General features: G+C 36.0%; 1 protein-coding gene across 2 annotated transcripts in view; it reads left to right on the forward strand.

The window, feature by feature from the left end:
- Positions 1-12189: 12189 nt before the first annotated feature.
- The window catches only part of Osbpl8 (oxysterol binding protein like 8), a 159830-nt gene continuing 154748 nt past the window's right edge, over positions 12190-17271 (forward strand). For both annotated transcript variants that reach the window (XM_005330437.5, XM_013360826.4), the window contains exon 1: positions 12190-12329. The gene's annotated coding sequence lies outside the window, so the exon portion shown is untranslated. The remainder of the gene's footprint in view (positions 12330-17271) is intronic.

The raw sequence follows: 17271 nt of genomic DNA on the forward strand, positions 1-17271 counted from the left end.
TTATTTTGCTAGACTTAGGTTCTCATGAAACACTTTTGGATAGAGTTGGGCACAAAAATTTAGTATTTTTCTATCATTAATGGGGCGTAGGCAGTGACAGCTGTTCTTGTCTTAACTCTTCTCTCAATTCAGAACCAATTGATGGAAAGCCAGAAAGAAAGAGATAAAAAGAAAACCAATGTCTTACCAATAAAACTGCTTGAACATTATAAATTTAATGTGCAGCCACAACCAGGGTTTTCAATACTTCTTAAGTCCAAGTGGGATATGACTCACCACTGAAGAATTGGGGTCTTATAAGAAAGACAGGCAGAATCAGAATAAACATTCAGAACACAGCAAAGATTTACTTCTCAATGTTAAGGAGAGCCATCTTTGCCTTAGTTTTCCTACTTCGTAAAAAAGGAGTATGTTCTCTGGGCATGGTGGTGTACAACTGTAATCCCAGTGGCTCAGGAGGCTGAGAAAGGAAGATTGTGAGTTCAAAGCCAGCATTAGCAATTTAGCAAGGCTCTAAGCAACTCAGTCTCAACCCTGTCTCAAAATGAAAATTAAAAAAGGGCTGGGGTATGTTGACACCAAATTCACATCTTCATACATGTATTTTGGATAATGATGACTGTCTCCTTCCACTGTCCTTGCTATGTCAACATACCTTATATACAAACAGAGATATGATAAATTGTGATAAAAGGTATATTAAGAATTGTAATGCAAAAAAAGAGAGCTCATGTATAATGACATAATTTGGCGTGAACATACTTTATATACAGAGTTACAAAAAATTGTGCTGTGAATGGATAATTATGAATGTAATGCATTCCACTTTGTCATATATGTAAGAAATAAATAAAAAAATTAAAAATAAAAGACTGGGGATATGGCTCAGTGTTAAGCATCCCTGGGTTCAATTCCCAGTACAAAACAATAATAACAACAGAGGAATAAATTCCTTTGAGAACTATAGAGAAGAGTAGCTTCCATCTTTCTTTCTACCATCTTCCTCAAATAGGAGTATTTTGTCTAAATGGTAATTTGGGGAGAAGAAAATAAGACTCAACCCATTTCTTGACATCTTTTTTTCAAATTTACCCACCAACAATGGATTATGTTCTTCTGTTCCCCATTATTTGTAATAAACTAAAACCACATGGGTAAGGGCCCAGCATTGACTTCTAGAGCAGGCCTCAGACTTAATTTTCTTTCTTTCTATTGTTGACCACTGAGCTAAAATCCTAGCCCATCATTATCCATTTTCTGCTTCTTCTTTTCAAACAGAAATTCAATCCTTTTTTTTAAAAATTGTACTAGGGATTGAACTCAGGACTTGGTACATGCTAAAGCTATATTTCCAGTCAACTCCAATTTGGTTTTGGATGACAATATAAACAGTTTTAAAAGTGTTGTGTCTCCCTTGCAACTAAAGGTGATTATATAGGTAACACATTTCTTTTTATGAACATAATTCTCATAAAAGCAGTGCTCTACCAGGATTTTAGAGCAGATTTTGCCATATTATGTTTCCTTTTTGTTAATCAGCACGTGATAACATACTTCTATCAATTTCATTCCCTAGTATTCCCTTTGTTCTCTCCTTATCCCCTATTGGTCCTTCTTCTGTTTTCAAGAGATCCATTTTCCCCCCCTTTTCTCTCTAGTTTCCACATATAAGAGAAAACACAATCCTTGACTTTCTCAGTCTGGCTTATCTTGTTTAACAATATGCTTGGCTGTTCCATCCATTTTCCTGAAAATGATGTTTTGTTATTCTTTATGACTGAATAAAACTAATCCTTACCCTAACCCTATATTCATATATGAATATACAACCAATGTAACTCCACATTATGCACAACTGTAAGAATGAGATACTAATTAGAATAAGTTATATTCCATACATGTATATGTCAAAATACACAATACTATCATGTATATCTACAAAGAACAGATAACAAATGCTGTGTCAAATAGTATAAAATACACTATATAAAACTCTACTTTATTACCTATAATCTACCCATAAATGTTATCTTGAATTCTTCAGGTCTTTACATCAAGTTTATTTGCTTCAAAAAAAAAAAAAGGTTTCAAATAGCCATTTTAAAATCAGAGATAAGCCAAATATAGTAAGTAGTACATGCCTGTAATCCAAGGTACTCAGGAGGCTGAGTCAGGAGGATTGCAAGTTTGAGGTTGGCCTGAGCAATTTTGCCAGGCCCTGTTTAAAACAAACAAACAAACAAACAAACAAACAAACAAACAGTCTTGGGGATGTAGCTTAGAGGTAGAATGTTTCTGGGTTCAACCCCAGAACTGTCCTCACAACCCTAAATCATAGATAAGATATTCTGGGTTGCTAACTGTACCTGTAAAGAAAGAAGCACAAGAATTAATAAGGAAATGTATATATTACTGCATTGTTCATAAACGTAAGCTCTGTTTTACTGTGATTTATTATACTAAGAAATAAATTTGGCAAGAGTGTTGACCCCATGTATTGTAAGAGCAAGTCTAGCTAGAAATTTCCTTGAAGAAAAACAACCCTGTAATTACTCTCTCCTGATTGTTGAGGAAGTGGGTTTCATTTCATAGCACATGAGAAATCCTGATATTTACATATTAGGGGTTGTACAGATAATTAAATATATCTGCTTACATAGCCTGAGATTACGCCTGTTTAGGCATCCTCTATAATCCTTAGGCCAGTTGTTGCAAAAGGCTTGGTATCAGTGAAGGGTTGATGGAGTATATGATCTGTTTATAATTTTCTTCCACTTGAGTGAGGTGAAAATGTGCAGAATATTGCATTCCCAAAAGATGGTAATCATAATAGTTTCTATCTCTTGAGTTCTTTAGTTTTTATAACACTATGAAGTAGGTATTTTTTTTAAACTCTGTTTTATAGATGAAGAAGATGGCTAGATGAGGTCACATAGCTAGTAAATGACAGGACTGGGATTATAACTGAGATCTGTCTTTGATCTTTTGTGTTGGAGATCAACTCTCTACACTATTACATTATAAAATATAAAATTCATATTAATGAACTTTGTAACACCGGTTGAAGTTATTTTCAAATTTTCTTTGGACCTAATATTATTACTAACTAGTTTCCGAGTTATCACTTAACCCACAAAGAACATCTATGCGTGGAATGAATGCACTTAATTCTTGTCAAATATTAGCACTGAAGAAATAAAACATTAACAGAATTCTTTCGATTTTTTTCCTTCAAACAACAGTCATTGCTATTCAAGGAGAAGTCTAAACTTTCACTTGACATTTTTTGCTACTTCTTATGAATTTGACAGTAGTGCATTTGGAATCTGTTCAAATCTATTTGTAGCTGAATCATGTGAAGGCCAAGGAGATCAGTACATCTGCTTCTTAGCATCTCTAGAGTGCTCTGTATTTGGAGATTGCTTTATATAAATTTGAACATGTTAGCATGTTCAATCAGAGATTTATGTACCACAAGTCACCATGTCAGGCCTTTCAGTGGTTTAATAGAAGTTTGGAGCAAATACCAGGTAAGTATTATGGATTGCTTTTGATTCAAATAGTTTATTCAAAGATCAAAAATGTGATAAGGAGGAAATTATTATTATATATTTATATTGAATAAGGGTATAAAATTTCATATGCCAGTTACAGAGTACATTCCCATGACTCTCATCTATAGGTAAAGAAAATTATTTTTTCCACTAAAGGAAGGGCTTGCTGTCTTTAAGAAATGAGACATTAAAACAAAGCAGAATCATGTATTATTATTACCCTTGAGACAAAATAATTTCTTAATATCAGCTAATGTCTAGTCAGTATTAAAATTTTCTTGATTATTTTAAGGTCTTTTTATAAGTGATTTGCTTAAATCAAATCTAAAAAAGGTCCATACATTGCATTTAATCGATAGGTCTGATAAATCCATTTTAATCTACAACAGTGTCCCCCCAACCCTTGCCTTTATTTGTCTGTTTTCCTCCAGAATTTTCACTGCTCTTAGTTTAGATAATTACACTCATATGGTGTATTTTATTAATTTCTGGAAAGGGGGTGATGGTGGCTAGGATGCAAATGATGTCCAGTCAGACTTCTAGGTGACTGCAAAGTGAAGTTAGTGGGAAGTAAGCAAAAACATGAGATCACCAGAGGTGGAGTCTGTGCCCATCTCTGTAAAGGAGGTGACATTCAGAGATGGAGTTTTAAATAAAGGTGTTATCAACCACAGTCAATTTTCAGGAAGGTTTTATAGGGATTAAGGGTTAAAAGAAATGATTAGGAGAGAGGATTAGAAATCTGGTCTCAGTGGTGTATGTGAGAATATCAGGCAAAAGTAAGATTTCCATAGGAATTGACTGAAAATAACCAGGTGAGAATATGAATAGACCCAAGAACGGGATAGATGAGTGAATAAACAAACTTTATTGAACACAGGGTATATGCTTTCTTTCTCCACCTTGTTACTTTTGGGATACCTGTGTTCAGGAGGGGCTAGGAGGGGCACGTAGATGGCTGATACTTATGAATGTTGCAAACAAGTATTATAACTCCCAGCAGAAAACAGCAGAAATTACAGTTTTGAAACACTAAGCGTATACAGTGAGGCTTTTGCTGTCTTCGCATTTATTTAGTACAAAGGTGGAACAACATACAAATGCTTGAGATATATATATTTTTTGTAAACAGATGGGCTAGGACCCAGTAAAAATATATAACTTATTAAATTAAAAAAATTAATGTACAACCTAGTTTACACAAATTGAAATACTGTGACCTCCCAGGAAGTTCACAGTGTTGTATAAATACAGGTTGTATAAAGTTAACTGAAATAATCTAATAATTAGCTAGTAATTTAGTAGCTAACTGGAATACCAATGACACTTAAATTTGTGTGTGTGTGTGTGTGTGTGTGTGTGTGTTAAAAGATACAAACAAAAGTCACTTGGACATTTCCAGTGATTTTATCAATTCAGTTTTATCAAAGTATTAAAGGAATATGTTTTGAATATTCTCATATATTTGTGTAGGAAAAAAGTAATGTTTTGGTTTAAGGAAAGCACAATTCCTTTGCATTATAGCTTTGGATAGCTAAGAAATTATGATGGGTCCCATAATTGTGATAAAGTGTGTTTTATAAACTCGCCTGAAGTTGAAATGAAAAACGCACAATTGGGAATGTACAGTCCATGTACTTATCCCAAAGAGATGGGTTTTTATTCTCTGTAGAATTTATTTTGACTTTAGGATGTCCTCTGAGTTGAATTAAAACTGAGGAGTCAATCCTTATACCTAGAGCACAAATTTTCAGCTATTTCTAGAGAGGCTGTTAAAAATCACAGCACGCACCTAATTTTGAATAGGCAATGTGGGTGGAAAGAGTAGGTAGAGCTTTTCAATAAGACTAATTGTCCTTAACCTATGAATACATAATTATATAATTTGTTATGATGAACCTTCACTTTTAGCCTTCTATGGTAGGAATCATTAATAGCTTCATAGTTTTGTGAGAATGGTATATAATTCTGCTTTTTTATTATTCTAAATCATGATCTCATAAATATATGCTAATTTATGACTGTATAAAAATTATCTTCATTGGTACATTATACAAATTTGAAACAAGGAAGTCGTTATGAAGAAAAATGTTTAAAATTCTGCACCAGTACACTTATTTAAAAAGAAAATACCAATAAAATATTAGTGTAGAACTGTGGCTATGGCTCAGTGGCAGAGCACACGTGAGGCACTGGGTTCGACCTTAGCACTGCATACAAAAATAAGCAAATAAAATATCAGTATGATTTTTGCCTATATGGATGAGGAAAGAATAAAAAAATAAATGGAGATATATACTGCTTTTGCTTTTAAAGGCATATTCCAGATGAAGATAATAGTACAGAAGGTCAAATACTTACCCTGATGGGGTTTGTTTAACAGCAAGTATAAAATGAGAAATTGGTTAGACTTATTCCTAATGTTAGTCATATGAATAAAATTATTTTTTCTTTTAAAAATATTAACTAATTTTAAGTTAATACTATTTTGTACAGTATTCAATTGAATTTTTGGACTTGTGCAAATATTTACCACTTCCAGTGCTCTTATTAATGCTCAGATCTTTCACTGGGAATTGTTTCCTGTCTGGAAATTTCTTTAGTCTTTTCTTTAATGAAAATCTATTCGTTGCAAACTCTGCCTTTGCTTGCATTAAAGTACTTTAACTTTGACCTCATTCTTGAAAGAGCTTTGCAACAACCATAGAATTTTAGGCTGACAATCATTTTCTTTTAGCCAACAGAAGGCATTACTCTAGACGTCTTGTTTCTATGGCTGCTAATGAGGTCAGTTACCTAATATGGAAGAAAACGTATGTTTTCTCTACTAATTTTAAGGTTTTCTCTCTGTATTTGGCATTCAGCATCTTTGTTATGATGTATATAAGTTGGGTTTATTATTCTTTAACATGTTTAGGATTTGAAGGGTTTCCTAAATCTGTAGGTTAGAGTCTTTCATGGGTTCTGTAAAGTTCTAAACCATTATCTTGTCAAGTATTGCCTCTGCCTCATTGTCTCTTTTTCTCCTAAAGCTATAATTAGATTTATTTTAAACCTTATCCTAGTGTCTTCCATGTCACTTAAAGTCTCTTTAATATTTCTTATACACATTTATTAAGAAGTTTTTTTTTCCTGTTACATTTGGGTCACCTTATCTCTATCTTCCATCTCATTAACTATACTTCTGCTGTGTCGAGTAGACTTATGAAACTTGTCCACTGATTTTTTAAAATGTCATTTAATGTTTAATGCTTCAAATTCTATGTTTTTCCTGAAATATCCTCATTCTTTATAGTTTCTTGTTCTTTGTACATAATTTTAAGCTTGTCTTTTATTCTTTTGTTCATATTAAATATGGTTATTTTATAGTCTGCACCTGATAAATCCAGTTATCTGAAGTCCTCCAGAATCTGTTTCTGTTGTCTTATATTAGCAGTATTTCTCAATAATAGTGTCTGATTCTCTTTTGTGCTTGTTATTTTAAAAATATGAGCAGGCCATTTTCCTCAGAATTTTATTTATGGTCATTCCTGTGATGAATAAGGAATGTATAAGGCCTAAGATGAATATGGGTTCCTCCAGAGAGAATTGACATTTGCTTTAGCCAGGTGTTGAAGAGCACTATCGGTAAAAAAAATCATTACATTAAATGATCAGCTTGAGGTTTTTATTATCCAGGTCTATGAATTCAAGTAACATTTGTGTGAGAATTGGATTGTGGCTTCAAATTCTAAAGTATGATTCTGCTTTTCCCCTGTCGAGCAGGTACCAAGATTTATTATTTTCTTTTGCAGGCTCTGGGAGAAGCGTATGTACATTAGTAGGGTCAGGTTTATTTCTAGTAGATACTCACACCAAATGAACAGTCCTTGAAAATGCAGCAGATTTTCCTGAGTGTGTGTAATGCAGGTCATGGGTTTGTCTCTCATTAGGCCATGAAAACCAAAGCTCACATTAACTGGATTTAGCAACTCTTCAGGTAAAAGGTTAGCTGTAGGCTCTTCTGAACTCTCTGGGTTTCTGCCTTCATTTAGGTTTTTTTTTTTTTTAATATTTATTTATTTATTTATTTTAGTTTTCGGCAGACACAACATCTTTGTATGTGGTGCTGAGGATCCAACCCGGGTCCCACGCGTGGCAGGCGAGCACGCTACCACTCGAGCCACATCCCCAGCCCTCATTTAGGTTTTTGACTTAATAATCTCTTGCCTCATTGTCATTTAATTATTTAAGACGATTTCTTAAAAATGTTTTTTTTTCAGGATTTTTGTTTTCAGTGTGACCACTAATTAAGGTACCTCATTCATGATATTGCCATAAGAGAAGCCTATATTCTTTATATTCTATTATCCAAATTTTCCTTAAGAGACAGTTCTTTTAGACAAGTACTACTGAACAGAAATACTTAAAATCTATATGAGAGCATTTTTGAATGCAAATCTGTAGATTTTACAAATATATTTTTAATGTAAATTTAGGTGGATTTATATCAACTATCTGATTGACTAGTTTGTAGATATCTATTATTTTTATTAAGTAGATGTTTATTATTGTTCTATAGTACACTTAATTTCTGAACCTCTAATTTATTGGTATGAGATTATGCTACACATAACATACAATGTCATTGATCTCTGTGATTTACAACAATTTTTTTGTTGTTTTATTCTTGTTTCATGTCAGTAGCTGTGTGTTAGTGCTGCTTCAGGGTGAACCAGATTTATATTTTCTTATTCTTTTATTTGATTGTAGGGATTGAACCCAGGGAAACTTTACCTCTAAACTATAGCTCCAGTGTCCCCCCCCCACCCCCGCCACTTTTTTTCTTTTGAGGCAAGATCTCACTAAGTTGCTTAGGACCTTGCTAAACTGCTGAGGCTGGCCTTGGACTTGTGATCTTCTTGCCTCAGCCTCCCAAAGTGCTCAGATTATGGCTCTTATATTTTCTTATTCTGAGATTTTATATGGAACACACCTTTCTCATGGCAGGTGGCAGAAGATACAAAAGACTGATCTGAGTGTTGCATTCAAATTTAAAATTTCTTTGATTTAGTATGTGTCACATCTACTCAAAAATCATTGGCAAGTCATATGATCAGCAAGAATATTACTATCTACTGCAGTCTTCAAAGTTCTGTAAATGTTGTTTGAGGTTGTACTCTATTTCAATTTTCTCCCAGAAAATGTGGATTTTAGTCTAGAATCCTGTTTAGCAACATTTGGCAACATATGTGTCTAACTGGATAGTCTACAGGGATAAACAAAAGAACTTCAAGCAGAGTCTCCTCATTCTAGGTCAGGGTGAAATATATTCCGTGGGAAAGATTATCATGACTATTAGTGCTTAAACTGATTTGGAAAAAAAGAACTCATTCTTAGAAATGTATAATTAATTAGGCAGTAGCAAAAGAGATGAGTTCCCATTAGAGTTAAAATTGGACATTTATAATGAAAAGTTTTATTTTAAAATGTTATTCTTAAAATCACTTAAAGAGCCTTGTAGTTTATTTCTTAACAGCAAATGGAATTATCCCACATTTATCAGTTACAATGCAGACTCATGTATTAGTTTTTGTTGATGGTGTTGTAAAAGAAGAGTGTATGCTGTCAAAATCAAAATGGAGTTGCTTGTGTCAACCCTAACACAAATAAATAAATCTAGGAGCTTATGAAGGAAGGATTCTTATATATGATGCCCTGATAACCATCACAAAAGCCTATGCCAGAACCAAAAGCTTGTTCAGAGGCCACGCTGACCTTTTATAAACAGTACTTTTACAAGGACATCTACCCAGCAACTGTCAGTTTAACCTCAGAATGATGCCACTCTTGTTACTAATCATCAGGGCCAAGAATTACTGTTTCAAAATATCTTACGTAATTCTCAGTTTTGTCTTTAAAATCTTCCCCTTGCCTCATCTATTTAAATGTGACCTTTATTATGGCATGTGTATTACCATTACAATGGTCTTCTATTTCCACTATAATGCTTTTTCTACTCCCAAATAAATATAATTATTCTTTGGAGAATATTTTATTTAGCTCGATGTTGTTAATACACTGAAAATGTTAGATGGAATGATAACACTTGGAATCACAGAAATTAGATTTCAAAGGATCTGCAAATTAGAGATTTTTTCAACTGTATTATATTGATACATTGTTGTGTTGTAAACATTTGTAACATGTGAAAATCATTAGCTATTCCTGACAAAAATCACTAGCCTTAAAGTTTAGAAGATGATGAAATATATACAAATATATACTTACATTTGCTTTCCAGTAATATTTTTATTTTCAGTCACTTGTATTTTAATTTTTTTTTTGAGTGAAGCTGAAATGAGTTAGTCTGTTAAAAATCGGCATATTCCTTGTTATACTATGGCTGTTTCCTATGTGAATAAATCTGCTGGGGGAAAAAAAGGTTGAGTATCATTTCTTAAAAGAGTATGTAGTCTAATTCCCTACTTTTATCAGAACTTGAAATGCAGAGAGCAATTTATCTAGTCACATATCTAATTAGCTATGTCTATAATGGAGGCTTCCTTGTTTCTAGTTCAATGCTTTTCACGCCAACAAATAACAAAAAATTTAAAAGCCAATATAGGATATTAGGGCTGAGGTAGAAAAGGATTAAGCAAAACAATTCACCTCCTTTTTCTAATCTTTAGTCTCAGTTCTCAAAGTAAAAGAAAAGCACCATGGAAATAGAGTCTATGCTATATTTTGCATGTTATCTATGCTCTAGCAACAATCTTTCCCAAATATTTATTGACTGCAATTTACAACAAGAAATAGTTTAAATCATAGCATGGAACACTCTCTTGCCCTTCCCTCCTCGAATAGGAGTTTTGCCAAGCACATCCTGCCCTTATTAGCTAGTAATGCACTCTGATCTTTTAAAGTCTATTCCATTCTTGTCTACTGCATTAAAAAATAAAATTGTTTTTTTTTTCAGTCACAGTTTGAGAGAAACTGCTGTAGAAAATGAGTCAGGTTTCAATTTGTTGAGAAACTTCAAAGTTACTAGCTTCACAGAGCCACAAACTTCCCTCATGTTTATCAGAAGTACAAGTTCAATCTCAGATTTTAGAACAGAACCTGATAGAATCTTTTCCTCATTGGAACATCAGTTCATTACAATATCTCAGGGATTCTAAGGCTCATTGTTTTTCACATTAACATCTCTGAATTCAAGATGTGTCTCAAAGATCAGTGGCATGGCATAGTTTAACTGGCAGCATTTTTTTTTCTTTCTTGGATAACATAAAATAATGGTGAGTTTTAAAATCTATAGTTTTTTAAGAACTACTATAAATTAAGGTTTGTATGGTTTACTCATTTCAAAATATGCCATCTGACTCCCTATCAGGAAAATGTAATGAGAATGGTTTTAGGGAAAAAATACTTAGTTCTGGGCTAGAAGGGAAAAGAAGTAATTATGAGTTTAATTATTGCAGAAGCCTTCCTGATTTGCCATGTTAAATGAGTCTAAGTATGATTCTTCCCCTTTTATTAATATATTGGGATTCCTTTTGACGACTAGCACTTTACCTTTTCCCTCTTGGCAAAAGTGTGGGAGGGAGGGAGAGTGGACTCTTGGGGTCATGGGTAAAAAGGAAGGTAAAAGGTTAAGTCCAAGAGTGCAGGTACAAAAATAAAAAATTAGGCATTATTTTAAAAATGAAAAGGAATTGTTAAAAGCTCTGTTTAGACCTCCACCAATCTCACACACTGTAAAACGTAAAGACTGTAAAACTGGCATGAAGGATCCTGAACATGACTAAGATCAAAAATTACTTTGCTAGGCTATTTTCATCCCAGCGTGATTGAAACACACCACCGTCTAACCAAAAATAAAAACCTCTAATGAGGAAAACAGTAAATTAAATGCCACAATTAACGTGCTACTAGAAACAGGAACAAGCAGCCACTGAAAGCTTTTCGAGCCAGATACTATACACCATGATGCCCTCTTTTTGCCTGTTGGGATGCAACTTTCCAAGCCCAGGGCTGGAGAGGTGGGGTCCTGACCAGGAAGTTCTGCGGTGCAGTGTCTGCAGGGTGGGAAGGGCCCGGGAGGTTCAGTTCAGAAGGCCTCGCCTCCGCTGGCCCGCAGGCGCGGGCCCACGACGGTGTCCCGAGTCCCGCCGCCGCCCTGGGGGGGTGCGGAAGCGATTTGGCTGCGACGACACTCTGGCACATCAAGGTGTTGTCAGATGCCACCGCTCGGTCAGCGCCCGCCCTGCTGGGGAAGCAACTCGACTGGCCGCCTCCGCGCGCAGTCACGTGACGGGAAGGGGGCGTGGCCGGAGCCCGCGAGCCGGGGGCGGGGCAGGGAGGGGGAGGGCACTAGAATGTGAAGGATCGTGGCGGCTCTGGGTGCCCAGAAAGGCGGCGACGCGGCGGATGACAACATTAGGCTGCGACGCGCTCCCAGCAGGGCGGCGGTGGTAGCGGCAGCCGGAGCGGCTGTCGCGTTAGCCTTGGCAGTGGCAGTAGCCGCCGCCGATAACGGGCAGAAGGAGGGAAGCAGGAGGCCCGCCCTGGTTGGTGGACCGCGGGGCCGAGGTCCCTCCCGCTCGTGGGCCGTGCCCCCGCGGCAGCTACCCAGGCAGCGCCCTCCATCCTGCCCGCGCCGCAGTTGCCTCCGGCGACCCCTACCGAAATAAGTTGGGGTCCGGCCAGACGCGTGTAGGGCCCCAGACCCCGGTGCTGCCCCGACGCGGGAGGAACCGGCACCCTGCGTGCCGCCTCTCCAGCGGCTACGCACCGGTGAGTGTCGCGCGGGTCCCGAGTCCGGGGGTGGCGGGCTAGCCCCCCTCTGGGTGACTGCGCTCCCTTATTCCCACGTTCTGAGCTCGCGCCGTCGGGGACTCCTGGCCACCTGGAGCAGAGGAGTTCCTCTTCGGCTCCTTTGTCCTTTTTGGAGTGGTGAATCGGAAAGGCGGGCGGGGGTTGAGTGTTTTGGGGCCCACAGTAGGTGCGTCTGCAGGCTTACTAAGCCGCGGCAGAGGAACCGGGTAGGGGGTACTTGGAGCATTTTGATCGCCCGGGTGTCTACTCCTCCCGAAGTTTGACAGGCGCTTGGCTCGGTCTTTCCGGAAGCCCCCGCGCCCCTGAGAGCTGGCGCTTTGTCGCTCCGCGCGGTTAAGGCGAGGCTCAGGTTTTCCGGTGACAGCCCCAGAGGCTGTGCCGCGCACCGCAGACCGCACCCGCCCTTGCACAGTGACACTATGCTGTTCTCTAACCTCAGTTCTTATGGCCTTCTTGTAACGTAGAAGGAAAGGTGAAGCCTTTGCTGTACTTTTCAATTTAATCTTTGATTCTCAATTTTCTCCAGAGTGGAATCAGGTTCTAGGAGCTTCACGGGGAGCGTGCTTTTGGTTCATTCAGCCACCCACTCAAGACCAGCTGAGGCTAAGCAACAGTATATGCAGATTTTCCATTCACAAAAGACATCTAATACTTTACTTTATGAGAGACATCTGTGTTGCGGAACATAACCTAATTTCATTTTATCTGAATGCTCTCTGAAGTAATAAGTAACTTGGGCTCCTCCCTAAACATATGGGAAAACTTATCTGATAATATAAGCTTATTTGCTTTGAATAATTTAATGAAGTTTTCGCCTTTCTGCTGCTGGAAGACACTTGACTTCTGAGTAGTATTAAAATATCCTGTGTAGGGCTGAGTTTTTAATTCATGTGAAACATAGCCCCCACTTAGTACCACTTTCGGTCTTTTCAGATAATCTCGTGTGTGTGTGTGTGTGTGTGTGTGTGTGTGTGTGTGAGTGAGTGTGTGAGACACACTTAGGGTTCCAGAGAGAGCAAGAATTATTCAGGAACAGGTGATTTGCTCATTAGTTTGTCCTCATTCCATATGCTATCATTTAAACTTGATTGTGTGTCTGCTCAGTTTTTAAGCTTGCTAGAACCTGTTTTTCTGTGAGATTATTGAGATTATGCTAATTTTATAAAACAGGTTGGAGAATGAAAAGTTCATGCAAGTTAAAATATCCTCTATTAAAAGTACAACTAATATCAAATATGTTACTCTGTTTTTTCTTTTGATAGCAATTATGTATGGAATGACTATAATATGCCAGTTCAAAGAGAATAGATGAAACATAAGAGCTACCTTTTAGATCTTTAATTATGGAGATTAAGTTGTTGCGGTCAAATTCCATGTGAACAGTTGGAGCCACAATGTTCAACACAGGTGTTTAGAAATACTTTTAATTAAAAAACGGTCATGGTTTATTTCTTTCATTGAATTATAATAGTTATTGGTTTATCTGTGGGAAGATGCTGCTCTGTTTTTTCAGTTAGAGTGTTACTACATTTTAGAAGCAATGAAGTATGTATTTTTTATAACACACAGCACAAAGACATTTGGCAAAACCTTATTTAGTTCCTGGATTCATTTTTAAATTTAGTCTTAAAATATACTTTGGGGATAGTTATCCAATTATATATAATGAAATTATGTTTCAATTTGCTTTGATTTAAGACAAGTGATAAAATTTTTGAATTTATAGAATGTGCATTACAAAAAGGCCTTTTGTTAAAAGGATGAATTGCAGAATTTTAATTATCGAGTGCTTAGTACATTTCAATTTGGTTTGTTTTATAAATAATCCACCAAGAGCACGTTATAAAGAGCTTTTCCCCCATGCTCTAGTAACTTTACAGTTTTCAGTGTTACATTTGTTTTTAATCCATTTTTCATTTACTTAGGGGTATGGTGAAAAATAAAGGTCCATTTTCTTTTCTTAAAAAAAAAAGCAGGTTACTCGAATTGAAACATGAAAGACAAAGAATTGATACTTACATGTAATTTTGTACCATCATTTGGGAACATTTTTGCCCTAATTGCAATACTTGAAGTTTTATAGTTTAATATTTATTTTATATCCAAAGTTGAAGACATTTATATCAGTCATTTGGAAAATCATGAAATTCAAAAGTAGAAAATATAGATCTTACCTTATTCTTATGACTTAAAAATAAGACGTAAGAACAACCTAAATAAAAACACCTCTGAGAAGTGTACTTCTTTTAAAGAAGGTGGCTGAGCACAAGGAAATCAATAGAAGTGTTTTTTGATTGGAGCAGTTGTGACAGAGGTATGTATAGTTTCCTTGTGGATGGGACACAGGAATAGATGTGTGGACTAATATGTGCATATTTCATGTCAGTATGTGGGAGTCTCCTAAGAGAATTCAGATCTTCTTTCCTCCCACTTTATTCCTCACCATTTATATCCCCTTGCAAAGTCATAAAGTTGAAGGTCTCATCTGGAAGACATGATAAAAGGATTTTTTCTTCTTAAAAAGTGTTGCCAACATCCTTGTAGTTTCAAGATCAAATGTGAATAAGTTGGTTTCATTTCCAGTGCAGTGTGCTGTTTATAAAGGTAGGGGTGCAGGTCTCCTTTTTGTTTAGTTATTGTATCTTTGGGAAATCATTGTTTTATGGTATTTTACCACTAATGTGAACCATGCCTTTTTTTTCTCTCTATAGTAAAGATTGTTACTTAGTTTTCCAAATAACCAAAAGTTGTGTAGACAAGAAAATGGGGATTTACAATATGGAAGGAAGGAGGAAGTAACTATTGAGAATCTTGGATAAATAAATCAGAATTTTACCAAAAAAAAAAAAAAAGTGTTGCCAAGCTTGCAAGGGAGAGAGCTAGTAAGAAAGAAATCCTTGTTCTGGAACATCATACTCTTATACCCTGTTATTTTTCCCTTTGTTAAAGTTCCAGACAATGTAAGCTCTCACATGATAGTTAAAAACCTTGACTCTTTTGTTCACTCTTTTATCTCAAAGTGCTCAATAGTTGTAGAATGAAAAAAAATTCCTGATACATGATTGAAGAACAAAAGGAATATGTGATAATGTAGTGTAAACTAGATGTAGATCAGTGAGTTGAGGTTAGCTTGGGAACAGGGGAAAACGTCATTTAACCTGGGAAACTTTTTTATTGGGTCTTGGTGTAGGCTGTGTATCTGAAGATAGCCTGGTGTCAAAGGGAATGGGAAATCTGTCCCTTTAGTTTTTTCTTTCCTACAGAATTTGTCTTTGAAGAAATTGTCTGCTTATTATGCCTTCTATTTATTGTCATGAAGAAACGAGAAGTTTTCCAGGTATTAAGAAAACTTTTGCTCTTAGTATCTCTGGTTTTAGTGATAGGAGCGAGAGTGAACCATAAATATTTCTACCTTCTGTGTTTTATTATAGTATTCAGTATTTTAAAAGCAGAACAATTGACTTCTGTATCACTTCTTATCTAATTTTTTTTTTGCTCCAGTAGCTGTTCTTTTATGAATCTAAAAATTTCAATATATTTTGTGAACTCTTTGTATTGTTCCTGATCTGTGGAGCAACCTGTTCTTTGGATAATATTTGGAAGGAAAGTTTATTATAAAAAGAGTAGGAAGAGTTTTGAGTCTTCAAATGATAGAGAAGCCAGTTACACAAAGTCTTCTGTATTCACAAAGGACTGAATAAAAAGGGAAATGGTTTTAAAGCTTCACTTTTTTTGAAATAAAAATGAGGAGCTTTTTGATTTAAGACTGTTAAAAATTGATAGGTTCAAAGGGAGAGTCTTGGAGTCTTAGAGGAATGTTTTGTCATGATGATAATAACTTTTGTGTGTTGACTTCTAACTATATATCAGGTACTACTCCAAAAGTACTTGACACATGCCATCGTATTTAATCCTCACAAGGACCCCAAATGTCAGGCTATTTTCTTCTTTCTTAAACCAGAAGCACTGAGAAGTGGTAGGTAGTAGAGCCTACCAAAGAATTTAAACTTGAAGTTTAACTGGACTGCTGGCTTTGGAACCTTTTTAACAACCATTATTATACTGCCTTGAATAGTTCATTTGCAGTTGTTCCTTGTGACAGGTCTTGACCTTATGATCTTTCTAAATCTGTTTTTTTTTCTGTGTGATTTGATTAAAAATATACTTCTGATGAAATATATAGTTTTTTTTTCATTTCACTTTTATTTGATGGATATCATGTTTTTGGGATATTGTAGTTTGAACTTAGGGGGACTTGACCACTGAGCCACATCCTCAGCCCTATTTTGTATTTTATTTAGTAGAGAGAGAGGGTCTCACAGAGATGCTTAGTGCCTTGTTTTTGTTGAGGCTGGCTTTGAATTTGAGATCCTCCTGCCTCAGCCTCCCAAGCTGCTGGGATTATAGACATTCTTTTTAAAAACCATAAAAATACTTGGAATAAAGCAAATATAGCAAAACTGCTGTTTTCTCACTGGGAGTAACTGTTGGACTAACCAGAAATAAAAAGAGCATAGTGTTTTAGGATGCTTTGTTAAAATTTTTTTTGTAAAGAATAAGACTGTTTGCAGAATTGATATGGATGGTTTTTATGTAGTCATATTTGAGGTACATGAATATATATAATTGAAATATATCTCACTGAAATGACCACCATTAAAAAAACCTGTTTTTTTGGGGGGGGGGAGTGGGTGGGTGTAGGTGCCAAATGTCTACATAATAGCAGTAGTTTTTCTGGTTGCATATCTTCTTACAAAGAAGGATTAGATCCCTGTGAAAATTATGAAGTTTTTATAGGTATGTGTTTGTGGAATGGGAGCCTACCAGATCTGGAAAGAGAGCAGTGCAGTCTAAGTAATGTTGTTATTGGGCAGTAGTAATGAGGTGTGGGACTGTTGAT

This window comes from Ictidomys tridecemlineatus, chromosome 6 (genome assembly GCF_052094955.1).
Source record: "Ictidomys tridecemlineatus isolate mIctTri1 chromosome 6, mIctTri1.hap1, whole genome shotgun sequence".
NCBI classification, from domain to species: domain Eukaryota; kingdom Metazoa; phylum Chordata; class Mammalia; order Rodentia; family Sciuridae; genus Ictidomys; species Ictidomys tridecemlineatus.